The sequence below is a fragment of the Camelus bactrianus genome, chromosome 13, assembly GCF_048773025.1.
Source record: "Camelus bactrianus isolate YW-2024 breed Bactrian camel chromosome 13, ASM4877302v1, whole genome shotgun sequence".
In the NCBI taxonomy this organism is placed as follows: domain Eukaryota; kingdom Metazoa; phylum Chordata; class Mammalia; order Artiodactyla; family Camelidae; genus Camelus; species Camelus bactrianus.
Window position 1 is genome coordinate 36,286,016 of NC_133551.1, and position 27,092 is coordinate 36,313,107.

Sequence of the window (27,092 nt, forward strand, 5' to 3'; positions counted from 1 at the left end):
ACAACTAGTCAATGTGAGAGTCAGGATTGGAACCCATCCACCTTTCACCTTTCTATCCATTATCTATCCATCTTAACTATATACTCAGCCGCTCACACACCCACCAACCACCTTTCTATCCATCCACCCACCCATCCATCCATCCGTCCTTCCATTTATCCACCAAAGCACTCAGTTAGCATTCACTATATGCCTACAACTCTCCAGTCACTATGTGAAACACAGGCTTTAACAAGAAGAGCTGGTCCCTCTTTCTATGCAGTTTATAATCTACCTGGAGAAATTAGATAACTGAACCACAGTTTGTGGCAAAGGATAGTGTATATCCTATGGGTGCCATGGCAGGTTTTTAAATTAGAGTCCATGGGTGAGAGTCAGGGATCTGTGAACTCCAAAAAATTGCAAGCAAAATCCTGTGGGTAAGAAGGTGTCTATCTACAGACACGTGCATTTTCAGGGATGAGGCTCCATGGCTTTCATTACATCCTCAAAGGGGCCTTGTTCCAGGACATGAAGGGCGGATAGCCCTAGTTGAGGGCCTTGAAGTGGAGGAAAAATGAAATAAATGTTTATGATGTCAGACCCACTGGGTTATGGACTGAATGTTTGTGTCCCCTTAAATTCATATGTTGAAGCCCTAACCTCCAACGTGATGGTATTACAAGGTAGGGTCTCTGGGAGGTAACTGAGTTTAGATGAGGTTGTGAGAATGGAGCCCCCACGATGGAATTAGCGACCTTAAGAAGAGAAGGAGATATCAGAGTTTCCTCCCTCTGCCACATAAGGATACAGCAAGAAAGCAGCCATTTACAACGAAGAGGAGGGTCCTCACCAGACCTGACCACATACATATGCACCCTGATCACAGACTTACAAGCCTCTGGAACTGTGAGAAATAGATGTCTGTTTTTAAAAGCCATCCAGTCTTTGGTATTACGTTATAGTAGCCTGAGCTGATTAAGACACTATATGCCAGGCACCACTTATTCTAGTTTTGTAACCTGGGATATATCCTTATTTGGAATATCGGAATGGGAGGGAAATAAGGCAGAGGAAATTAGCCTTTCCTGAGTGCTAGGCTAGGCGGTATCTTCTAATTTAATGCTTACAGCAACCTTTCAAAATAGGTGTGCATCCCTGTTTTACAGATAAGGAGGCTCAAAGAGGTAAAGCAAGGACCACAGTCACACAGTCATAAGGGGTAGAGTGAGAATTTGAGTCCAGGTCACTGGGCTCTAGGATCCCTCCCCAGACTTGCCTGTGGATCAGGCATGACACTGAGTGGGTGAGCGCTTTAGAGCTGTAGGATACCGCTCAGAGTGACAGATGTCGTCTGTGCTCAGAGGATGTTAAAAGAATTTTACAAGCCAAAGGAATTACTGTCATTAAATTTTCAACAACCTTTTTCTGCGTATTCTGCCTGTGTAAAAGGTCAGCGAGTGTTGGTTCTCACCCAAGGAGTGTTATCACAGCAGTTTCCAGGAACGAGGCTGGGCATGGGGCAGTCACTCAGCAAGCACTTGTGGGTAGATCTGTTGGCAGAAAAGTACCCTCAGCCCCCAGCCAAACTCCATACCCCACCTCTGCTTGGGGAGGGCAGCACCCCGCTCCATCACAGCTGCCCCAGTGCCTGGAACTAGGTGCCTGCCTTGACGGTAGAATAGACAGTCTCTCCTGTCCAGAGCTTTCTGAAACTTCAAGAAAGTGTGTGTCCAGGCCAGACACCCACCTGGACTCTTCCCAAGCTGCCTTCCCACCACTCCCTCCCCTCACAGCTGGAGTTCAAACCCAGGTAGAAAGTCACTGGACTTCTTGCAAAAGGAGATTGACTAAACCACCTCTAAGTTCCCTTCCGGTCGTGTAAAACTGGGATGAATTAAGGGAGAAAACGTTTCCTCAACTGAAATTGTTTCCTCCTTGAAAGCAAGGACCATACAGTTTGTTGATTCGGCTCATGACTAGAGTTCCCCTTCCCCTCCTCTCCATCTCCTTGGCGAGCACCCTAGCCTAGGACACCACCCCCCTTGCCCTGAATCTCCCTACAGCTTCCTAAGGGTCTCCCTGCACCTAGTTTGTCCCGTCCCAGCCAGACTGGTCTTTCTAAATGGATCACAGTAGATCTCTGGCCTTGTTATAATTCAGTTGCTCTCCTTGATGGCATAGAAGACCAAAAGTTTCACCGTTTCACCTTCCTAACTTATCTCTTCACACGCTGTGCCTTTGCTCCTGTGCTCTGACCACCCCAGCACTGCCCCCACCCACCTCATGTTCCCGTGGGCTGTTTTCCCTGCTCCTAGTACCCCCAGGTTCCCTGATGAACTGCTTTTCAGCCCCCGGTCTCAGCCACTAACACAGGGGACCAACCCTTCCTTTGAACCCCCGAATCTCACGTAGGTGGTCTTCTCCATGCTCCTGCAGCCCCCGCAGCCTTCTTCACTCTGGATTGTGATTTTCTGGTACATTTTCTGTTTCTCCCGCCAGTGGTAAGCTCCAGGCGGGTCCATCTGTGTTTGCTTGTTTATCACATCCTCAGCATCCAGTCCACAAAGCCTAAGACCCTCAATCGTAAGAGGTGTTTGGTGAACACATTTGCGTTGCATAGAGCAGGGCTCTGCTGGGAGGCAAGGTCAGATTCCTTGCCCTGGAGCTGGAGAGGCCTTGCCACAGAGGGCCCCAAATGTGGAAACCATTAGTGAGCCCTCCCCCTGCCCTTAACTGAATTTGCTCTGAAGAGGCAGGAGCCTTTGGAAGCACCTGAATCTGATTACAGAGCTTGGAACCAAAGCCAGGCATAATTGGGCCATCTCAGCCACCTCCACCCTCCTTTTTTAGCCAGATGACCAGCATCCTGCCCCCTCAGGCACCCTGCGGGCCTCTCTGCCAGCATGCTCTGGCCGTGACAGCCCTGCCACCACTGAATGGGCAGCTGCAGTCACATCAGAGAGGGTGAGGCAGAGACACTCATTTCAACTCTGACATTCAGTCCGTCTCTTGTGACTCAGGTTGCCACTTACCCCTGGGGCTTCAGGATGCAAGCAGGGATAACCCTGTCATTAGATATCTGTGACATGGGAAAAGGTCAGGCAAGTGGGCGGGGCTGCTGAGTCACCAGGCGTGAGCGTGAGTCCCTGCAGCCCTGCTGTCGTGGCCTGCACATTTCAAGGGGCACCTGTCCGCTTTCGGAAGCTGGTTTGATTCCTGGGATGGATTCAGTGCAGGGCACACAGGGGAGAATGTCCCTTGTCTGTCTCCGTAAAGGGAGACGATGTAACGTGGTTCAGAGGAGAGCAGGCTTTAGAGTCACACACACTTGGACTGGAATCCCAACTCCCCAGTTTACCAGCCGTGGCCCCCAAAGCCAGCTACTTAACTTCCCTGACTCTCAGCTCTTCATTTATACAGAAGCCATCATATTACCTAATGCACAGGGTTGCTGGGAGAATACATGAGGTGAAGGGTATAAGAAGCTTAGCGGAGAGCTTGGCAAATGGTAAACAGTCCATAAAAGGTAAGTACTATTATTTGGGCACGCCGACCTCTCAGTGGATACTTGATCCCTGGGGAACATGACATCTCCCATGGTCCCAGGGCTCTGGCCCCCAACTTCCCACACCCACAGTCACAGAGTCCTGGCTTGGGGCAATTTAGCTAAAATGGAGGTGAGCCAGGAAGAAATGAAAAGGAAGTAAAAGGCTAGGGGCATTATTCAAATTTTACTATCTCAAATGGACAAATCGTTCCCTTATGGTTGTGTTGGTCCCAGTGGAAACCAGGGGCCACAAAGGCAGCCCAGCGATCAGGGTCTGACCAGAGCAGGCTCTTTGCCCTAGACAGCTACAGAAGACAGAGTTTGTTTCCTGAGACCTCTGACATACACACACTCCTTACCATTCACTGAATTCACTAAGGTTGTGCCCTTGGGCTCTTGGCTCAATATCCTCTCCCCACTTCAGCCAATACTTCTACTCCTCCAAGTAGAGGGAAAACATCGAAGGGATCTTTGGACCACACGGAGAAGGCCGAGCATGCTCAGTGTCACTTGGCAAACCGTTTAACCTCCCTTGTAACCTAGCTATCTTTAGCCTCCTTGATGCTATTTTGAAATGTCAGACAAGCAAATACTGCTTCCAGAATGGCTCTGATCTGGGATGTGACAGGATGCTTGCTTGAGGGTGGGGAGACAAGTGAGAGGTGGGGGTGATAATGGAGCCTTCTGGGAGAGGGTGAGATAACGCACCAGCTTCACAGCTGCCCAGATTCTCTCCCTCCTACTGGCTCAGCCACCTCCTCCTGGAAGCCAGCCCGTTTAAGGGGCAGTAGGGCATTGAGTCCCACCTGAGCCTAACCGAGAGGGATGTCTGCTTATCTGACTCTGGAGCCAGAGCTGGACATCACATTAGCCAAAAGAGCAAGCTGACTCTTGAGTGCCCAGTCCAGTCTAAAGATATTTATTCATTCACTCACTTCATTCATTCATTCATTCATTCAGCAGGTATTTACTGAGTAGCGACTATGTGCCAGGCATGACTAGGCACTGGGGATACAATAGCTTGATACCCATTGGAGTCATGGTGAGGGCAATAAAATGCAGCTTCTGTAGCTCCATTCCCAAGAGTTAATGCAGGAGGTTTGATGCAGATCTGGGAGTCTGTATTTTGAACAAGCTCCCAGGCAGTCTGCTGCAGGTAGTCTCAGCTATGAGAACCCCTAGTCTACTTGTAGCAACAGCTAGATCCTAAGCACCTCCCCAGTACTGAAACCTGGGAGCATTGAAATACATGTTACAGCCCCAGACCTTGAAGAACTCACCATTTCCAGTTTCCAGAAAGAGATAGACAGTGCCATTTCATGGTGCTCAGGGCCCCGAGAGCAGAGATACACAGTGGGGTTAGACCCCTGGAGGAGATAACTCACCCTCAGACTCAGAGAGCTGTGGGGGAGGCTCTATAAAGGAGGTAATATTTGAGCTGGGTCTTGAAGCGTAAGAAGAGTTTTTCAGATGAAAAAATAGTGGATACAGATGATACTTTCCAAAGATGGACTCACCAAGACACATTTCCCACCCCACGTGCTCCTCTCACAGTGGGGGTGGTACATCTCACACAGAGAAGTGGGAGGACCTGTGCTCCCTGCTCTTGAATCTGGATGGGGGCTGTGACTACTCCACCCACAGAGTGGGAGGCACGTGTCTTCTGAGGCTAGGTCACCACAAGACGGTACACCCTTGCTTGGTTCTCTCTTGGGACACATGCTTCAGGAGTGCTGAGCTGCCTTGTAAGAAGTCTGGCTACCCTGAAGCTGCCATGCTGTAGACACCATGTGGAAAAGCCACATACTATGGAGGGAGATGCCCAAGGAGCCCACCTGTGCAAAATTCCAGCCCCTAGCTTTCGGGGCACCCAGCTGACAGAGTGGAACAGACTCGAACTGTTCCTTCTTGGCCAGCCTAAATTGCAGATTCAGGGGCAAAATAAATATTTTTGTGCTTTTAAACCATTATGTTTAGGGGTGCTTTGTCACGCAGCACTAGATGCCTGAAACTGGCTGTGAGGGCTTCAGGAAGAGGACATGATAGCAAGTACCAAGGTCCTGAGGGGTGAAAGAGTGCCTAAACTATTTTTGAAATTTGAAGAGAGTCCATATCCTCATGCAGAATTTCGAGGTCTTGATTTGCCACAGACCGGCGTGTGTGACGAAGCCACCTGTGTGTATGCTCAGGTGGTGAGGTCTAAGCTCTTTCCCCACGTGATCCACAAATTTGGTAATCTGAAATTGGCATTAAGGGTTTTAACGGTCTTTGTTGTGATGTAATTTTAAGGATGTTGGTCTTCTGGTCTTACGAAAAGACACATTGGATGCTAAAACTGAAGTAATACAGGTTTCATTTAATCTAACTGCCTCTCAGACCTTACAATGCTGAGTACAATGCCTGGCGCATAGTAGGCCATCAGCTAATGTTGATTATTTGAAGGAGGCTGGTATGTGAATATAGCATCAGAACCAGGGCCTGCATCCCTGACTCATGGGATCCCAAAATCTTGGGCACAGGAGGCATCTTCACAGGTCACCCTCCCAATAAGCCTGCTAATATCAAGGACTCAGAAACACATACCTGCCTATTATGAAGTTCTTCGACTGGGTCCAAATCTTCCCTGTGAGGCAGATAAAGCAGGTAATATACCATTCAGTTTACAGGTTAGGAGACTGAGGCTCAGAGAAACCACACAGCTTCTGTGTGATATCAGCAAGACCGGACCCCCAGGGCTTAACTGAGTTTGATGCCTTCTCACTCCCACAGTCTGTAAGCCCCACAAACAAACCAGGAGTCCTTCACCACCTCTGCACCTTCCACACTATTTCCTCCACCTGAAATGCTCTTCCCATCCTATTTGTCTGAATCTTTCTCTTGGAAATCTGTATTTCAGATCTAACTCCCTTGGGAAGTTATTTTCTGTCTACACAGCCAGCAGGGGTCTGCAGTAATTCTCACCTCCCTGTGGGTCTTCGCTTCCTGACTACTTCCCTGTGGACACTGTTGGCTTTGCCATCTCCCCCAGTTACACAGGATGACAACTGTAACAACAATAGTAATTGTAAATTACTAAGTTTCCTTTTAAAAGATTTACCTCTTTTTTTGTCTGTTGGACAGAATATAAAGTTGATTATTAATATACTGCTTAGAAAAATGTGAGTACTCAGTACCTTCCTTGCTAAGTTTTCTTTTTTGGGGTAGTCTACCAGTGAGTCCTTATGGAGTAGGTTTTCATCAGAGTTTATAATATTTCAAGCCTAACTCTTCAATTTGTTTGCATGTGGTTCCTAAACATAAAACCAAAAATCCTTAGTTTATTGAACATGTGAAACATGACTGGATTTCTAAAATCTATAAATAAATTAAATTGCTTTCTCCTTGATTTGCTGTTCTTGCTTTCAGACAAAAAATGATAGAGTCTGAAGTTATAGAAGATTTTACCCTAACATAGTATTTTACTAAGAAAAACAAACTTGTGCTGTTCTTTTAACAATGTGGATTGTAAATTTCCTTTTTTTTTTTTTTTTTTTTTGGAATGGTATTGTTTAATCAAACAAGAAAGACAAAAATCAGGCACATGAACTTTTTGGTATTAACACAATAACAGATTCTAACTTTCCCAAGTCTTATTGAAATAGCTCCCTTACTTACTTTATTTAAAAATTTAAAAAACTGAAATATAATTGATGTATACCTTTGTATTGCTTTTAGGTGTACAACATAGTGATTTGATATATGTATATATTACATTAATTTTCCTTTAATGGATCTATCAACTATCTATCTATCATCTTATTGTCTATCTGTCTCAATCATCTCTCTCTCCTCCTGGCTGAACTCATACTGATACAGTCATCTTTCAGAAGACGTCTACCCCCAGTCTTCCTTCTCAAGTTTTGTAGCCTTGGTTCCAACCATGTTCCCTACACAATGTGGCTTTGAGTCCCTTCACCATGCCAGCCCCCTTCCAAACACGATACATTTCTGTGTCTGTCCCTCTAACAGTTTATCCTTTTAACAGGTATTTGTTGCATTCCTGTTGCCTGCCAGGGGGCATCTGGGGCCACAGTGAGGAGCAAGACTCAGCAGTACCTGCATTCCTGGTTCTAAGCGTGGACTCCGAATCCTAAGTCTGCGTTCCTGGGAGGATGTAGACCAGTCCTTCAAACACCAGAGGAGGAAAGCTCTTTAGCTATTCGACTACTAGAACCATAACCCCTCAGCAACCACCACTCAGTGCTGAGAAGGAAGCTTGCCCTAAGTATTTAATCAACATGATTTGATGACAGGGCTGGACAGCCGTTCTGTTAACTGCCAGGCATTTGAAAATTAGTCATTTCATGTCATCCTCACAATTCTAAGAGGTGGACATGACCCAGGAGATCACACAGCTTGTTCCTCCAGAACCAAGAATTGCTCACAAATGTGTGAACCCACAAGGCCTCTTGTGGCCGAATGTCAACATGTGGCCTTTCCCGCCATGAAGCTCCCAGGGAAAGAGTCAGTTGTCATCTATTTGGGGTCCACGTTCTTTTCCAAGTGCTCTGGTCCCTGTAGTTCTCATTTTACCATGACCTTCTGTGCTCAGTCCGGCCAAGTACAGGAAAGACCTTTGTGCTCTTCAAAGGCTCAACAAGGCAAATGCTTGGACAGGAATAAATTATAAATTATACTAGGAACAATCCTTTCTGTAGTTACCAGGCTGGGTCTTTGATATATGTTGGAACATGAAACAGGGACTACTGTTCTCTGCCAGGGCTGTGGGATTTTCAGAAGAGCAATTAAGTGGAGGAAGGGAATAAGCAATTGTGAGCACCCACATGGGCCAGCATGTGCTAACAGCAGCAACAATAATTAATAAATAGCACTTGTGTACTTAGCATGTGCCAGGCACTATTCTAAACTCTTTACATATATTAACTTATTTAATCTTCTTAACAACCCCGTGAGTTCTGAGTACTATTATTATCCTTATTTTATAGATGAGGAAACCGAAACAGTTTTGGTAACTTCCTTAAGTGATATAGTTAATAAGTGTCCAAGTTGGGATTTGAATCCTGGCAGTCTGATTCCAGTCCTGTTCTGTGCTCTTATCAAAAGCATGGTGGGCTCTCAAATACTTTATCTCACTTAATCCTAATAGATTTAATCCTAATCCTGTATGTCAAGTGATATCTCAGCCCTGCTAATCCTCCCACAGCAAGTAGTTTATTCTAATAACTTGTCAGTCTCTTCCCTTACACAGTAAGCTTCTGGTTGGGCAGGGACCACATCTGTCTTGTTTACTGTTGGGAGTCCAGTGCCTCGCACAATGTCTGAATGTCATAGTAGGCTATCAATAAACATGAAAGGACACACACATTTTACAAATGAGGCAACCAAAACTATCCAAGATCAAACCGGTAATGAGTCACAGAACTGAAATTGAAATCCAGGTTTCCATGATGTTGAATTCCAAACTTTCTATCACATGTTTTTCTCTGCTGTACACCCCACTCCCAGAACAAGGCCTGGTACGTAGTAGGTGCTCAATAAAATGTACTGTTAAATAGATGAAATGATGTATCCTCTGACTTTCCCAGCACTCTATCCCTCCACCCCTTTATTTCAGGGGTCTGTCTTTTCCATGATGCCAGCAACATAGTCAAGACATATTCTCCATGCTCACCCCTCCTTTCCACCCTGTGGTCTCTAGCTGTTCCTTAGCAGCCTGTCGCATTTATATCATGTCTTGCACATCCCCAATCCTTCTTGGAAATGCCTGTCCTTTGAGCTTGTACCACCCTTCAAAGTTAGATGGCTCACTTACACAATAATAATGTTTTTCTTTTTTTCACCCTGAGCTTCTCAATTACATTTTTAATTGATTTCTTGGAATCCATGTTCTTATAGATGAGGGGGATTTGCCTAATAAGGCATCAAAAGGAAAGAATTTCTCAAATTTTTAAGAGGAAAGACTTGTAACAAGGGACGTATGGCAACTTCCTAAATTAAGTGGAGTCGTTTCAGGCCCAAAGATTACAATTGGAGAATCTTAGGCAACTCCAAAGTCATATTAGAGAAATTAAAATTCTTGGGGATTGGAGGTAATTTGAATGGATGGAATAAGCACTAACTCAACAAGGCAATGACTTCTAATAAAATGAGCTATGAACTCAGATCCTAGGTTGTTCATCCATCCATCCATCCATCCATCCATCCATCCATCCATCCATCTGTCCAGGGAGAAATGTCCCAGGCAGATGGATAGCATATTCATCAACCCAGCAGTAAGAAGAGAGATATTCTATTTGGGAAAAGATGAAGATGTTCCATATAAATGAAGGAGAGTTCAAAGGAGGAAAGATAAAAGATGGAGTTAAGCAGAAGCCAGCTCTTGAAGGATCTCATAAAGCCTCTCCCTGAAGTTTGTCCTTAAGTGGTGTTGAAGAGATGTAGGGAAGGGAGTGCTTATGTTAATTCATCAATTTGTTTTGAGGATGTTTTGAACATTTTGGGAACATGTCTGGAGCTCTACACAGATTCCTTGTGTTTCGGTGACCCTGAGGTTGCAAGGCAGGGCTAGGACTTAATTTCAGTTCTAACCCATATTATGACTTTGGGCAAGTTACTTCCTATTTGAGATTCTTAGCTTTCTCACCTATAAAAAAAGAAAAAAAAAAAAAAAAAAAAAAAAAAAAAAGCAAGGAGACTGGTGAGCTGAGCCTGCTGAACAGTTTCCGTTTGCTGAACTATTCCCGGAGGGTCAACCAGCCTTCAGTAGGTGTGATTAATAAATTACAAAAGGTAAATAGAGTGCCTTGAAAGATTTTATGTTCCTTATTTAAATTTTACCTATCTTTACAGCCTGCCGGGAAGCCTGTCATTCAACCCTTTGCAATAAAACAGCCCCGTGCGAATAAAGAAAAAATAAATCAGAAGCCGTATGCTTTTAAACTCACTAAATGAAAGCCTGGCATGCATGCCACCTCCCTCCAAATTAATCACTGGGTTAAATGCGGAACGCACACCCCAGATCAATAGCTGGTGAGATCTCCTGCCAGTGCTTCAGGAAAATTCCACTTCCTGTCTGATGTTGTCATTTGAAATGTCAGGAAGTTTCCACTCATCACCCACCCTTGAAAAGGCCACCATCATTATACTTCACATTTCCTGGCTGCGTTTCTTCAAAGGCATCAAGGCGTCTTACAGAGGGAGCCCACTCATTGTCACAGACTCTTCTGGAGCCCGAAAGAGGGGCTGTGTACAGAGAGGAGGGTGCAGAGATGCCTGATTTAGACATAAGAAAACCAAAGCATTAAGAAGCCCAATGTCTTGTTCAAAAATTTCGATGAGACAAGACTCATATATTCCCTTGGATGGCAACACAGCCTAGTGGGAAGAAAGTGGGTTTGGGAACTTGAGAGTCATGGATTTAAATCTTGCCCCTAATATCACTCTGCATTTTACTTTTCTTATCTATAATATAGAAGAAATTAAAACATTGTATGTTACTAGCTTATAACCTTGGGCAAGTTATGTAACCTATCTGTGTCTGATTGTCTTCGTGTGTAAATGAGGTCATAAAGGTTAAATGTCCAGCCAGTTGTCACTGCTCAGCACATATTGATAATGGGGTATTTGCATCTCTAGATCAAGGCTGTATCTACTTTCTCCATTTTTCAAGACTTGAGTCTCCCTTCTCCAGTAGCCATCATATTGGGTTGGGTCCCTTTGCTGCGCTATTTAATAATTTTAAAAATCAGTGATCATGATAACACTAAAAACCACCATTTATTGATACCTACTGCATTACAGGCTGTAAGTCCTTTATTTGAATTAGCTCAGTTAGTCCTTACCTCAATCCTATGAAGTAAGTGAAGCTACGTTCTGCATTTTACAGATGAAGATGTTGAGGCACACAGACTTATATTGCCGGCCTGAGATGCCATCAGTAGGAAGCAGGAGAGCTGATCTGTCTCCCAGAGGACCTAAGTCCCACCGTTTCTTAATTCAACCATAAGATCATGGCAATCCCCTTTACATGGCTTTCATTTCCACTGGACTCCAGGCTCCCCAGAATTAGGGACTAAGTCTTACCCATTTTTGTATTCCCAACGTCTAGCACAGAATAGGTGCTCCTTGAATTTGAGATGAAGTGCAACTGACTTATGCAAAGGCAATAGACTACAAGTATTTAATACCAAGAGCTCTGAATTGAGAAGGTGACTTCCCAGGTCAGAATGTTGCAGAGCTAGACATCATCTCACACGGAAGGGACTCAGCCAGACTGGGACAAAGCAAAGACAAGAGCAGTGCAGATGAGTCAACCAAAAAAAAAAAAAAATCAACCTCAAACTCTTCCCTTGGCCAGCAAGTAAAAGACCCTCAAAAGATGTTTAATGAGATGATCTGAAAGTTACCCTCAGAAGCTCAATGGAATGGTGTGCATGGTTGGCACACAGTGATGCCAAATGAACTCCAAAGAGGGAAGCTTTTTGGAGTTCCCTAATTCTAGAGTGTTGTCTAGGTCATTCTTAACAAAATCTTGCCCCATTGTCATATCATCTTGAGTTGAAAAACTTAATGGCGGATCATTAGAGATGGAGCTCAGGACTGAGTGGGACCTGTTAGAGTCAAAATTCTGATGCCAATAGTCATGGCACAAAAGAAGAAAAATAGCCTGTAAACATAGGCTATTTATTTGCTCGATTGTGCTAATCATCAAAGAAATTCAGACTAAAAGTAATGAGATTTTTTCCCAAGGTTTGCAAAAGTTAAAAAGATTAAAAAATTCCAGGATCCATAAGGCTCTGAGAAAATGAGTATGATTGTACCCAGTTAGTGGGAGTACACATTTGGAGTCTCCCCCCAAATTCCATTTCCAGGCTCCACCATACAGATATCTCACAGCATGTGTTCACATATGTATTTTCAAGCGTGTTCATTCCAGCACCATTTGTAACAGTAAAAAACCAGAAGCTTCCAAAGCAGGGAAAATGTTTAAAACTTAAAGTATATTCATAACATGTAATGGAAAAATATGCTGAAATGGAAAGATGAACACATTCTAGCAACTAATAAATGAACCCTTGTCTCCACAGGAGCCCTCTAGTGGTCTAGCTACAGTTCTTGGTTCTGATTGGTCCATGCAGGTGTCACACGGGTACATAAGTGCTTATAAGGGATAGGGATGGGAAGGGAAGGAGCAGATGGGACTTTCCCCCCATTTATATCTGTGACTTCCTTTCTTCCCTTTTCCTTTCCCTTCCTTTCTTCCTTCTTTTCATCTTTCAGTATAGCAAACATGCTTTTTATTAAAAAAAAATCAATATTACTTTGTTTTTCTGTAGAGTTCTGATGCCCAGTAAAGGCAAAGCCAGACTTGTGATAAGGTTTAGTTCAATCTGGTGAACCATGTGTTATACTATAATTAAAGTATGGCCAAAGCCCCATGTTAATACAGAGGAAAATGTAAAACAAAACAAACTCCTTCCCAGAAGCATAGGGGAAGATTTACAGAAGAGGGAGCTCTGGGACCCAGCCTGGGCCTTGGCTGGGGAGTAGGTGCTCTCCAGGGAAGAACAACGAAGGCAAAGCTTTCAGGCCTAGAGCATGAAACAGGGTGGGCTGTGGTAGGTCTGTGGCTGGAATGTCTACTTCGGTGCTCAGATGGTTTAGTCCTTCCTGAAGCAGGGCACTTAAAGAAGTACGGTCTGAGGAGAGGCTGGGGTTTAGCTCCAGCTGGGGGCAGTCATAGAGGAGGAAGGCGATAGAGCCAGGATGGATGGTTTGCATGTTGTTTTCACCTGACCTACTGTGGAATGTGGCTCATAACTTATCTGCACGGGCAGCTATTGGAGTGGACGAAGGAAACCTAGCCAGTGGAAATTCCTGGGAAACTGTGATGGAGCCCAAATAGGAAACGCCAGTCAAGAGATTTTACTGGTGCCAAGCTCAAATACCAGTCTTTGAGCTGTGCTCCTCAAAGAACCATTCCTGCTTGTCAACCTCAGAAGAGACACTTTGGCAGCTATACATGGATAATAATCAGGGTCCCATCGATATTATCCTTTCCAACCCTTTTGCATTCACCAGCTAACTGGATGCTTCAAGAACCTTTGAGTCAGGCATGATTATCCTCATTTTATAGATTTCAGAATGGAGGCTAAGGGAAATTTAGTGACTTGCTTAAGGCCACACAGCTAAGGGGGACAGGATGGTATCATTTAAAATCCTTTGCTTTTGGAATGATACAGGTTTGTTTTAAAATCTTTATTTCATGAAGTAGTGATTCCATACTCACTACTTGGGTGACATTGGGCAAGTTACTTTCCTCTCTGTGTCCATTTTCCCATATGTAGCATGTGGATAACTGTATCTCCCTTATAAAGCTGTAGGGAAAATTGAATGAGATTATACATGCCGCCCACTTGCTGCCTATGTCCTCCTTCCTTAGCACTCAAAACTACTTTAGTAGAAAAGGCACCTGGTTCTGAATAAGAAAGTTAATCCTTTTGGGCAAAAGTCCTTCTTCTCCTCTTCTTCCTTCTTGGAATGGAAGTGCATTCTGAGGAATGGGAAAAAAATGGAGATTCAGCAGCCATCTTGGAAAGATGGAAGAGCTTGCATCTTTGACGATATTGATGGACTGCTCTTCTCTGGACTTCTCATTGCTTGAGACAAGTAGACTCTGGTTACCTTAATCAGTTTGCAGCTGTCCATATTCCTGACTGATAGGATAATCTAGGCTTTGATACACTGTGCATACTGAAGTGAATGGTAGCTATTTTGATTAAGACAGGGACCTTTCTCTGAAATGCAGGAAGAATTTAAACTCCTGTGCCTTACTTATAAAACAGCATTAACTTGCCCAAACCATCTGCCTCCTCACACACTACACAGTGGGTTTTTTTCTCTATTCTCTGCCTTGCTCACCTCCCAAGTTGCATACATAGCACTCTCCAAGTGCAGACCAATTTCAGCTCAAATGAGACAACATATATAGAATCCCTAGCACTGTGCCTAGCACAAAGCATACAACAAATAAGAGTTATCTGTCTTGAGTCAGAAGGTTTTAAGGCAGCCTCAGCAAATCAGAATCTTCTTACTTTAACAAACACATGTGAGTTTAACTTTAGAGTCCCATGACCTACAAGATAAAGAAACTCAAGCAACTGTATATAGCATGGCATTCAAGGTCCTAACGCTCACCTACAGCTCTGGGCTCCTCTTCCAAGTCCCTAGATAACGTCCTTCCTCCTGCTTCTGTCTCACATAGAGTTTTCATTCCCTCTGCTTAGCGCTTGTCTGATTGTAGCCATTGTGTTTGCCTCTCCCTCTGCAGGTGAGGACTGCATCTCATTTATCTTTGAGGCTTAGTAACCCTGCACAGAGCAGTACTCAGTAAATGACTGCTGAGTGAATAAATGAGTTTTCAGCCAGTGCCTAGGAGTCTATTCACATAGAAGTCTTAGCTCTTCCTGAACATGGACAGGCATTTTCATGCCTCAGTAGTTTTGCACATGCTATTCCTTTAGCTTAGAATTCTCTTCCTCCATTTTATACCTGTAGGACTCCTACTTACCCATATTCACCTGCTCAAACATCATCTCTTCCAATTCTCTCTCTGCTCTCTCTCTCTGCATCTGATACTTACTTCTACTGGGGCATGTGACTCACTGCTTATTATTATGATCATTTGTCTACCTGCTTCTTTGCTGCTAGTCTGTGAATTCTTTAAAGCATTTAGTAATTTTTTTCTGTCAATCGTATTCAACATAGGTCCTGGCTTATAATAGATAGTGAGAATTTTGGTGAATTTAGTTACCATTTTGAATTTACACAAAATTATGTCTTTGAGTTACCCCTGCAGTGAGCTCATAACATCAGGTATTGAGAAGGCAAATGAAAGGAAATGGGTCTTTATTTCATGTCTACTAGGGACCAGGCGTTATAATTATTCATGCTGTTAGTATTTGAACATTGGTAAAAATTGAGGTCATAGTCCCTTTTTCACAATCACTAGGGTGACTGTCTGACACACTGTATCTGTGGTTCTAACAATCTTGGAGACCCCAGTGATCCTGTCTGTATTGTTTTGTTTTGTTTTGTAACTGGATTTCTTTTTTTTAAATATTTTTATTGATGTATAGTCAGTTTACAATGTGTCAATTTCTGCTGTACAGTACAATACTTCAGTCATATAGGAGCATACATGTATTTGTTTTCATATTCTTTTTCACCATACGTTACTATAAGATATTGAATATAGTTTCCTGTGCTATACAGTGTAAACTTGTTGTTTATCTATTTTATGTATATTAGTATCTACAAATCTTGAACTCCCAATTTATCCCTTCCCACTTCCTTCCCCCTCTGGTAACCATAAGTTTATTTTTTATGTCTGTGAGTCTGTTTCTGTTTTATAAACAGATTCATTTTTCCTTTTGTTTTAGATTCCACATGTAAGTAATATCATATTGTATTTTTCTTTCTCTTTCTGGCTTACTTCACTTAGAATGACATTATCCATGTCCATCCATGTTGCTGCAAATGACATTATGTTATTATTTTTATGGCTGAGTAGTATTCCATTGTATAAATATACCACAACTTCCTTATCCAGTCATCTGTTGATGGACAATTAGGTTGTTTCCATGTCTTGGCTATTGTAAATAGTGCTGCTATGAACATTGGAGTGCATGTGTCTTTTTGAATTAAGGTTCCCTCTGGATATATGCCCAGGAGTGGGATTGTTGGATCATATGATAAGTCTATTTTTAGTTTTTTGAGGAATCTCCGTATTGGCTGTACCAAACTACATTCCCACCAACAGTGTAGGAGAGTTCCCTTTTTTCCACATCCTCTCCAGCATTTATCTTTCGTGGTGTTTTGAATGATAGCCATTTTGATTGGTGTGAGGTGATAACCTCATTGTAGTTTTCATTTGCATTTCTCTGATAATTAGTGATATTGAGCATTTTTTCATGTGCCTATTGGCCATTTGTATGCCTTCATTGGAGTATTGCCTGTTTAGGTCTTCTGCCCATTTTTGGATTGTATGTTTTTTTCTTATTAAGTTGTATGAGCTGTTTATATATTCTGGAGATTAAGCCCTCGTCAGTCTCATTTTTTGCAAATATTTTCTCCCATTCTGTAAGTTGTCTTTATGTTTTGCTATGGTTTCTTTTGCTGTGCAAAAGCTTATAAGTTTAATTAGGTCCCATTTGTTTATTTTTGCTTTTATTTCTGTTGATTGGGTAGACTACCCTAGGAGAACATTGCTGAGATTTATGTCAGATAATGTTTTGCCTATGTTTTCTTCTAAGAGGTTTATAGTGTCTTGTCTTATGTTTAAGTGACCCTGTCTGTATTGTGACCCCCCCCAATAAAGACATGAGAACTTGACCCAAGGTGGCCCAATCAGATTCTCTCTGACAGAAATATGAAATTTGGAATGGATTGCTGAAGAGACTGGGAGTTGTTGGTGCTGAGTCACATTTGTGGCAGTCCTCCAGGGTAAAAGGCCATGAAAATTTCAAGAGACCAGAACTGCCTTGGGTTCTCCTATCTTGGTAGTTCAGCATTTCCTTTGATTCTCTGAGACACCCCCAGCATCCTTCCAATAAATTTCCCTTTTGCTTAATCTAGACAAAGTCCATTTCAGATGCTTATAAGTAAAAAAAATCATAACTAATACAGTCCAAATCCCCAAAGAATTTCCTGTTTGGTCTCTGAATTAGTTAAGATTTGCATTAGCTGCAAGTGACAAAAAACCCAATATAAGGTTACAAGTTTCTTTCTCTCTCAAAGGAATGTAGGCAACCAGAACTAATGGCCTGATCCTCAGGCATCCAAGTTCCCTCTATCATGCTGATCTGCCAGTCTCAGGATGTAACCTCCATCTCATGGACCAAAATGGCTGCTTAAGTTCCAGTCATCAATCCAACCTCTAGGAAGGAGCAAGACCTATCCCTCCTTTTAAAAGTATGTCCTCAGAGTTGAACACACTACTTCTGCTTCTATTCCATCGGCCAAAATGTAGTTACAGAACCCCCATATGCCTGCTAGCTTCCATTTGCTTCTCCAGACCCACTGCCTACTCCTCTTTATCTGCTCTCTGCCGTGGAGGGCTGGCCTGTGTGGACCTATCAGTAGGAGATAGTAACCTCTGGCTTTTATGGCTGCCTCCAGACAATAGGGATGCTAGCGGGAAATCAGAAAAGAGAAGAGTGAGATCATGTGTTTATTTCTCTTGATACCTCCTTCCAGGTTGCACTGGGCTAGCTCTGTCCCTCAAGTGAGGGGCACTGATCCTTGAGAAATGATTGCTATTTACCTGCCTCTCCCTTCTTCTAGGCTCTGGTAACTGTCCACCCCACTTTCACCCCATTAGGCCCTAAGGGGGATAACAGCCTAGCTACTATGAGCCCTGGATTAGTGCATTATACTTACAGTTCCTCCACACCCAATCTTAGTAAACAGCTCCTTTATGAATAAACCCTTCTTGGCTTATCCCATTTTGCATGTGTCATCTGTTTTCTGTTGGGACTTTGACATGCCTACCTAACTGCAAGATTTTTATTACCAGGTACTCACATAAAAACTGAAAGTTCTACTACCAAAAAGGAGAGGAGAACCCATATTATGGGACAGCTAGCAGTTTTTGCCACTATCCCATCAGTCTTTCTTGATCAGTTCACTTTTTGTAGTTTGAACCTTCTATCCTTCAGTCTTGATATCCATAATGCAAGGAAGTCATCATCTTTCTTACCTAATACAAGGTGGTAAGAATCCACAGATGTACCTCTATACATGACAGAGTTATAATTATTAATGAGTTATATTTGACCCAGGAAGGGCAGTAAAATCAGCACATATTTAGTGAAAGTCTGAATGAAATGATGAATCTCTGTTTTTAATTTTGTCAGCTGCAAAATTGGCATGTTGTACCACATGATGCCTAACTCCCTTCTGATGCTGATCTCCAAATAATATTTTGTCAGCTCTGAGTCACAATTTTCCATACATTATAGAAAGAAATATGGCAGAACTGTTGAGCTGAAGATACAGAGTCCAGAGCAGAGAGAGGGATGAGACAGCCCCAAGAAGATACCCAACCTGGTAATCCAGGCAAAACCAGGAAAGCAGCCAGAGTATTGACTCATACAGATTCTGTTAAAAGAGGCAAGAGATGGAAGGCAGCTCAGCAGACAAGAAACAATCTCAAACACCCAGAGGAACTGCATACGCCCAGACAACCAGAAGGCTGGAATCACACACATGGCAAGACAATAGGTCAGTCCAGACAGAAGCAGAGAAATCTACTATCCCGTAGTAGAATACTTGAGTCATCCTAGTCAGATCCCAGGTTCTGGGGTCCATGGCTCCTCCCTCTTCCTGACTTCCCATATCCAACCAGTCTTCAGACTCAGTTGATTAGACCTTCTCAATATCTCTCATTCATCCACTTATCTTGGTTCCCATTTCCAATCACAGCTCATGCCCAAATCATCTTTTGCCTGCATTATTGATAAATCTTCCTAACATATCATTATTTCCCCTGTATAGCCCTGTTTTCCAAACTGCAGCCTGTGATATTTTTCTAAAATACAAACCAGACCATGTTATTCACCTGAATAAACTATTCAACATTTCCTCAGTTCTCCTAGAAGAAAATTAAAATTTTGAACAAGATCTTGTGTTTCTTAGCTTCTCCATCTCTTTTTAGCCTCAACTCACCCCACTCCTCTTCTTCCTACGTGACACTTCAACCACTCTGAGTACTTGTAATTCCCTGAAGAAATTAAATAGGCTTCTGCATGTGTGTGCTTTACCTCCAACTCTTCCCACTTCCTTCATCTGATACATTCTTACTCATCCATCAGGACTCCACTCATGAGTCATTGTCTCCCATAGACAGTCCATCTTGATACCCCCACCCTTACTCAGGTTGGACTAGGTGTGTGTTTTATAACCCCAGGCTTGTCTCTACTGTATTACTTATCATGGAGTATTGTTATTTCCATGTAATTTGTCTATTTCTCACTCATATATGAGTTTTTTGTTTTTTGGGTTTTTTTTTTTTTTTAAGAACAAGGGCTATATTTCATTCAACATGATATCCTCAGTGCCTAGCACAATGACAAAGATGGTGCTCAAAACATGCTCATGGAATAAATGAATAAGTGAACAAGGCCAGTTGTGTGTAGAGGGGAATTAAGTGGGATTATTTATCACTTTCCTAGTCTTAGACACCATACTTCCATTGATGCAGACTGGAATGGCTTTCATATTTTAGACATCACTCTTTGGACTCTTCAGACATGTTGTTTCATTTTGCTGACTACAGGCTGTAGTTTGCTAACCTCTGCCTAGAGTAACCACTGAAAATAAAATAAAATAAAACAGTAGACTAATAAGCTAATAATGGAGAGAAAGTGGAATAATCAATCCAATGGAAGACAGAAAAAGACAAGGAATGACCAAAGAACAGATGGTACAAATGGGAAACAAATAGCAAGATGGTAGATTGAAGCACAATAATATTACTAATTACACTAACTGTTAAGTAGTGGAAGCACTCAAATTGAAAGGCAGATATTGTTAGACAAATAAAAAGAAAGCAAGCCCCAAAAATGTACTATTAGAAACCTCTTTCAAAATTGTAGAATAGATAAACAAGATTATACTGTGTAGCACAGGGAAATATATACAAGATCTTATGGTAGCTCACGGAGAAAAAGATGTGACAATGAATATATATATGTTCATGTATAGCTGAAAAACTGTGCTCTACACTGGAATTTGATACAACATTGTAAAATGATTATGAATCAATAAAAATGTTTAAAAAATTCATCAAATTGTAAAAAAAAAAAAGAATCAGTGTAACTTCACGTATTAACAGGAAAAAAAAGTGAGGGAAAAAATAATGGGTGCAGGAAAAGCATTTGAAAAAATTTATATTCATCCATTATTAAAAAAAATAAAGAAAACGTCTTTCAACCTAAGAACAGAAGGGGACTTCCTCAACCACCTGACAAAGAGCATCCATTAAAATCTTAAAGCTAACGTACGTAAAGGTGAAAGACTGAATGCTTTCATCCTAAGATCAGGAACAAGACCATTAATTAATCAGCTTAAATCACAACACCAAAAAAAATTACTTAAAATGGATCATAGATCTAAATGTAGAAGCTAAAACTACTAACTTCTTTTCCAGAAGAAAACATAAAGCAAAATTTTACAACCTTAATGCTGGTAAAAAATCCCGTCAATAAGATACAAACAGATAAAAACAATTAGATAAATTTGACTTAATGAAAACTTAAAACTGCTGATCCAAAGACATCACCAAAAGAATAATAAGGTACCCCACAGGCTGGGAAAATATTATCATAATTCTGACAGAGGAAAAGTATCTAGACTATATAAAGAACACTTAAAACACAAGATGACAAAAAATATTTTTTAAGTGAGCAAAAATCTGAAACACTTTCCAAAAGAAGAGATTGGAGTGGCCAATAAGCATGTGAGAAGATACTCAGTATTATTAGTCATTAAGGAAATGTCAATTAAAACCAGAGTGAGACATCTGAGCACAGTCGTTAGAATGGCAAAACTTAGACTGATAATATCAAGTATTGACAAGGATGAGGATTAACTAAAATTCGTATGTGTTGTTGGTGGTAACAAACAGAGTACAACCACTCTGGGAGAAAGGCACTTTCTTATAAAGTTAAACATGTAACTGTAATACTACCCTACACCACAGAAATTCCACTTCAAGGTATTTACATAAGGAAAATGAAAACTTACATTCACACAAAGACTTGTACACAAATGTTCAGAACAGCTTTGTTGATACAATCCCCAAACTGAAAACAACCCAAATGACCACCAGCAGGTGAATGGATAACACATTTTGCTATATTCACACAATGAGACACTTCTCATCAAATCAAGCCACAAACCCATCAGTCTACTGAAAAATGCAACCACACAGAGGAACTTAAAATACCACTCTGTACAAAAGTGTGTATACTGCATAATTCCATTTATATGAAATTCTAGATGAGACAAACCTAATCTACCATGACGAAAAGTTTTTGACTATTTCTTTTAGCCAGGGCTGTGTGTGGGTTGACTGATAGGATGGGCAGAAGGAAACTTTGTAGGTGATGTTGTGGATATCCTGACTGTGTTGGCGATTACGTGGGTGTATGCCTTTGTCAAAGTTGATGAAACTGTACACACGTGTACAATGGCAGTATTTTATAGAATGTAAATGATATTCCACAAACCCCAGGCTTCCAGCAGTCTTCTCAGAGGTTCCAAAGGGAACTCGAGTTTCTGGAGACCACCCTGTGCACCTTTGCTTCTTCGTTCTATGACTTTTTCCTCCACCTCACTTCTCATGCACTCCTCATTCTGGCATCCCTGCTCCTCATGGCTGTTCTGGTTCTCTCTGGTGTGTTTCACTGGAAAACCCCAGCCCGCTCCTCTCTCCTCATCCCCCAGTGCACCACCAACACAGCACCATGTTCTATAGAGCATTTTACTAAAGGTTTGGTGATGAAGTAGAGAAGTTACATCACAAGAGAGGAGACAACTAAAGCTAAATGTCTGACAGCATGCTGGTGGCATTCATCATCCACTCCTTGGAGGCAGTGACTCAGTGCCTGCTCACTCTTGGCGGCAGCCTGCTTCCATGGGGCGGCCATGTTCCCTTCTTCCCCAAACACTGAGACTCTGACAGGGGCTGACAATGGAAAACCCCCAAGTGCTGTCATGTAAAATTTTTTAAAAATGTAAATCTCATCTTTTTTTGAACTGCCCCATCAAGATGAGCCCTGCTTGGCACCTACATTTGCAGAACCCAAAAAGACAAAGTAATTTCTGAAGCAAAAGACGATTTATCTCCTAAAATAAAGTTTTCCTAGATTAGTGTTTTTCACCTGGGATGATTATTTTAAAACACAGATAACTGTGTCCACGCAGATCCACCAAATAAGAATTTCTTGGCCTGGAACCTGGGAGTGTGTATTTTAACCAGCACACCACCTCACCAAACCTCCTTGCCTTGATTTTTCAGCCATTTTAAAAGAAAAAAATTCTCCTTGTTTTGTTTTGTTATTAGTAAATCCTCTCGATATATCTGTAATCAAAGTGCTTTCAGCCTGGGGTCTCTCACCCTTGATTTTAGTCATTGATACATGAGTTGTATGTACGAGACTGGTTTCTCCCCCATCTTCCGTCACCACAGTCCTCCTTTGGACCAACAGCCCAATAGTACTAGTGGGGATGGAACCACAAAAATGCTATTGTGTCATAGGCCTTCCTTTGAGTTCCCAGATTGTAAGGCTGATGGTCTGGGAAGCATCTTAAAACTCCATCATATGCAGTCTTTCTGTAGCTCCTTAAAGCACAGCGTCATTCTGCAAACAATGATCACTGCTCTTAACCACAGATTACTGTGGGCTGCTCATGCCACCAGAAAGTTTTTTGGCAAGCTCTGAAAACACGAATTACCCTTTAGGACCTTTGGTTGAGCGGGATCTGATGGAAGTTGTTAGACAAAGTTCTGGAAAAGCTGTTCTGGGCATGTGCTTCGTCTAAAGCTAAGAAGGGCTTAAGGGAAACCTTGAAAGAGCAAATGACAGAACTTTCCCTGGGGTTCCCAGATGCTCTCTCCAAATTCTAGAAGTATTCCAAGAACGAAAGTGCATTTAGGAGGCCTCTTATCAGCAAGCAAAGGTCAAGAATAGACACCGAACATGTGGCTTGTTGTGAATGAAGTTCTCAAAGCCTTCTGCTTGCCATTCCAGTAATTAATTACAGCCCTGCCCCCATGCTGCTAGGTCCTGCTGAGTTGCTTTGATCCTTTTTGGGGCTGTGAATGCAGATACTGAGGCATAGATGTATTAAATTCCATCTTTCACCACGAGTCTATCAGGGGCACATCGTTCTGCTCATGAAAATTATGTTGTTTCTCGTGGTTCAGAGATCACTGCACTTAACAAGCTTCCTTCTCATCTTTTCAATATAAATGCTATATTTGTACTTTCCTATTGCAACTGTTGAGTCTCGCTGAATACAGCTGAGGTGCTAGTTTTTACTAACCACGAGGCTGTTCCCTTCTAAACTCCCATGGATGATAAGAGCAGCTACCATTTATCTCGTGTTCCTAAGTTAATGCCACTTTATGTGTTCATGGTGGCCTTCAACCCTCTCCAGAATCCTGTGGAAAAGGTGCTTGTTTTGCAGATGAGGATAGTAGGGCAAAGTTCTCAAAACTGCAGAGTGAGGGCCAGGAGGTCCACTTCAAAGCACTCTGCTTAACTACAGCATTATACTCATTCAGCAAAGATGTGCTGAGTGTCTGTGACAAGCCTGGCATTGTGATAGGCACTGAGGATACAGCATGAACAAAGGAGATGAGATCCCTACCCTGATGGGGCTTACGAAGTGTTTCACCTCTATCATGGGAACTTAACCTATCTCTGTGGTGGACCGGTTCAACTCTTTCTGATTTAATGTCCTTTAAAAAAAATCACATGGTGAGGGACAGCATTCTGATTGATAAATCTATTTCCAAGCCTTTGCTTATTTCATGAAGAGAGTTGAAAGTTAAGTACAGTTGAAAGTATGAATATTCATTCATATTCTTAAACAGATTGCCAAATAATCCTCAGAAAAGGCGTAGCAATTCATGCCCATCGATTTCAGCAGTTTCTGAGAATGTCCGTTTCACCACACCCTTGCGGACACTGAATATTCTTTCTCTCTCTTTTTTTTATCTGTCTACCAAATGGGCATCACATTCATAGCTCTGTAACAACAAACGGTACTAACGTAGTTTTATTTGGAGATAAATAGATGCCACTGACTCAAAATAGTTGAAGAATGACAGTTTGTTTTAAAAACGCCTCACTTTCCTTCATAGAATGAAATAGAGAAAGTCTAAAACTTCCTTCTTGGTGCATACAGATACGATTATTAAGCTATCACACACAGAGTACACAAGGATGTGTAAACCTCTCTGAAGAACAGATTGTCTGCATTTCCACACCTGGTAATGGGGAGCCTGGGAGCAACTGGCTTCTCTTGGTAGGAGTGCCTTGCCCATCCCTGAAGGAATCCAGAACTCTGCTGGAGGGATGTTTAATTCGCCACTTTTAGAGCCTTCCTTGCACTACCTCTCTTAATTAGATATGGTTTCTCCCTTTTGGGGATTTCCAGAACACATTCTGTCCCTTTGTTATGACACTTAGTGTACCCAGAGTGAATGAAAAGTATTGCCCACCATATCAGTAAATAAAGGACTCAGTGGCCATCAACTCATCAGCGGCTACCACTGCCCACTGCCCCGGATGGTGAGCCAGAGGTAACTCAGGGTGGAGAGAAGCAGGTCCGCTGCTGCCAAGCCCTCAGCCACTGCAGCCACCCCCAACGGTTCCCCCTGAGGAGACTCAGGGTGGGAAGTACAGGATACTGGCCCTAGTAGATGAAGTGCTTATCAAAGAAATGATTTCAATGAGCCCAGACTCTTGCATCTTCCATACATTCAAAAACGCTTAATTCCTTAACCTGAGATATCTGGTTTTCTTTAATGAATAGTCATATTTTTATGTTCTGGCTACCTGGTCTTTGTTGCAAACTCCTATATCCTGGCTCCTCCCCTGCTTCTTCCTAGCAGTCTCTTAGAGTGATCTGAGAGGCTGCATCCTGGGCTTAAGTCCTCAGATATGTCCGCTTAATAAAACATAATTATCAACTTTTAGGTTGTGCATTTTTTTTTTTTTCAGTCAACACCGGTCAAGTGAAGTGTGCACTTTCCTCAGCTCTCTGACTACAACAGTAAGGTTAGCAGCAGCTAAAAACAACATATGTAATGCACTTAGCCCGGTGCCTGATGCAGAGATCCCCTCAATACGTATTTGTCGAGTGAAGGAATGAATAGTCAATGCAGGATGGATCACGGATGCTGCTAACTGCTGACAAGTGTACATAACATCAATCAGAGGGGCTTGTGAAAATCCAGAACCTGAAGCTCTTTCTCTGGAGATTGCGATTCAGTAAATCTGGGGTTGAGGCCGGGACAGGTAGTCTGGAGACAACACCAAACTCAAAAGAATCTTGGTTACTTGTCCGTGGTGGCAAGGACCATGTGACATTCATTTCTACGTGACCCCATGTCTGTTCGTCCCCACCCCTGACATGCAGTACGTGCTCCAGGACAGGTCACCTGAATTACAGCCTTGTTGTATGGAGGAGGCATTGTTTCCAGACTTACTGATGCAAGGCAAACCAGGGCCTGATGGCTCTAAAACCTGTGTGGTGCCTTGTCCCTCCCTAGTCACCATCTCAAAAATATAGCCTCTGATGTCCTGCAGCAGAATGTCCCCAAGTCTTAGGTTCTTCGATGCCCCTCAGCAGGGCCATATTTTGAGCATTTTTCTATGTGTCACTTCATCTGATTTAATCCTCATGGTTATCTCCCTGAGGTGGGGGCGGGGGGGAAACTGAGGCTCAGAGAGTTTGTTTCCTGTCTGAAGTCAGATAGCAAGTAAATGACTGTGCTTGGCTTCAAACCAGGTCTGAGTGATTGCCAGACCTGAGAACCTTCTGTACAGCTCACCCCTGGGATGGAGGAAAGGAATTGGAAAGCATCTCTTGGCTTGCTAGGGCACGTGAGGCGTGGAACCCATTGTCAGTGTTTGTGAGTGTGTGTTGCCAGCAAATTCCTGATTACAGGTAATTGCATAAAACAGAGGAGTTTTTTTCCCTTGTAAGTAGATATTATAAATATAGGATGTTAAGTAACCCTGACTTCATCCCCAGCCAATCAGCCCATGCCAGTTTGCATGCTGCATATGTACAGCATGACTCAAAGGACCCTCAGGCCATGGGTGGGTTAAAAAATCAATCAGGCAATAATAATTTTCATAAGTGAGAACTCCCTGGCTTTCCAGTTGGCTGTTCAGTTATTTGTGAGTCATGAATTTCCTTTTTAGGGTAATATTTACCATAGAGCATGGCTGGTTATAAGGAATACGTAATATCCACTATCTGATGGGAAATGTGTTATTAAAACATTACCTAATGATATAGATTTACCTGATAAATAATCCCTAGGATTAAACCAAAAGGTTGGGGAGGAACAAGGAAGGGATTGCAGGGAACAGAAAAGTGACTAGGAATAAGCCATGGTATGGAGGTAAAGAAAAAAGGGGTTTGTCTGCAGGTTGGTGTTGAAATAATCCTGACTGTAACAATTAGAAGAGAGAGCATGACTGAGATATTGTGCTGTACACCAGAAATTGACACATTATAACTGACTGTACTTCAATTAAAAAAAAAGAGAGAGAGAGAGAGACAGGCAGAGAAAAAGAGAAAGGGTGGAGATGAACACTGGAAAAGGTTAATAAGTGCCTTTTATTGGATCGTTAGAATATGCAGGTAGTGGGCCAATTCTCTCACATACCTCCTCATTTTTATTATCCTGAAAATCCTGGGGCTCACTCCCTCCACCATCCCCATTTCTCAGATTCCAGCCCATACTGTAAAGTGCTAA

The 27,092-nt window shown here is 42.4% G+C and overlaps 2 long non-coding RNA genes across 9 annotated transcripts in view; one reads left to right on the forward strand and one right to left on the reverse strand.

Annotated features, from left to right (window-relative positions):
* LOC141579584 (uncharacterized) overlaps window positions 1-2,970 on the reverse strand; it is a 49,172-nt gene extending 46,202 nt beyond the window's left edge. Inside the window, exons 1-2 of one of the 7 annotated variants that reach the window (XR_012511239.1) lie at window positions 2,391-2,970; window positions 1,402-1,532 (exon numbers count right to left, since the gene is read on the reverse strand). This is a non-coding gene — a long non-coding RNA (uncharacterized LOC141579584). The remainder of the gene's footprint in view (window positions 1-1,401; window positions 1,533-2,390) is intronic. The other 6 variants (XR_012511241.1, XR_012511235.1, XR_012511240.1 and 3 more) reach the window with 6 other exon arrangements.
* LOC123617850 (uncharacterized) overlaps window positions 1-27,092 on the forward strand; it is a 324,334-nt gene that overhangs the window by 119,537 nt on the left and 177,705 nt on the right. The window lies entirely within an intron of this gene.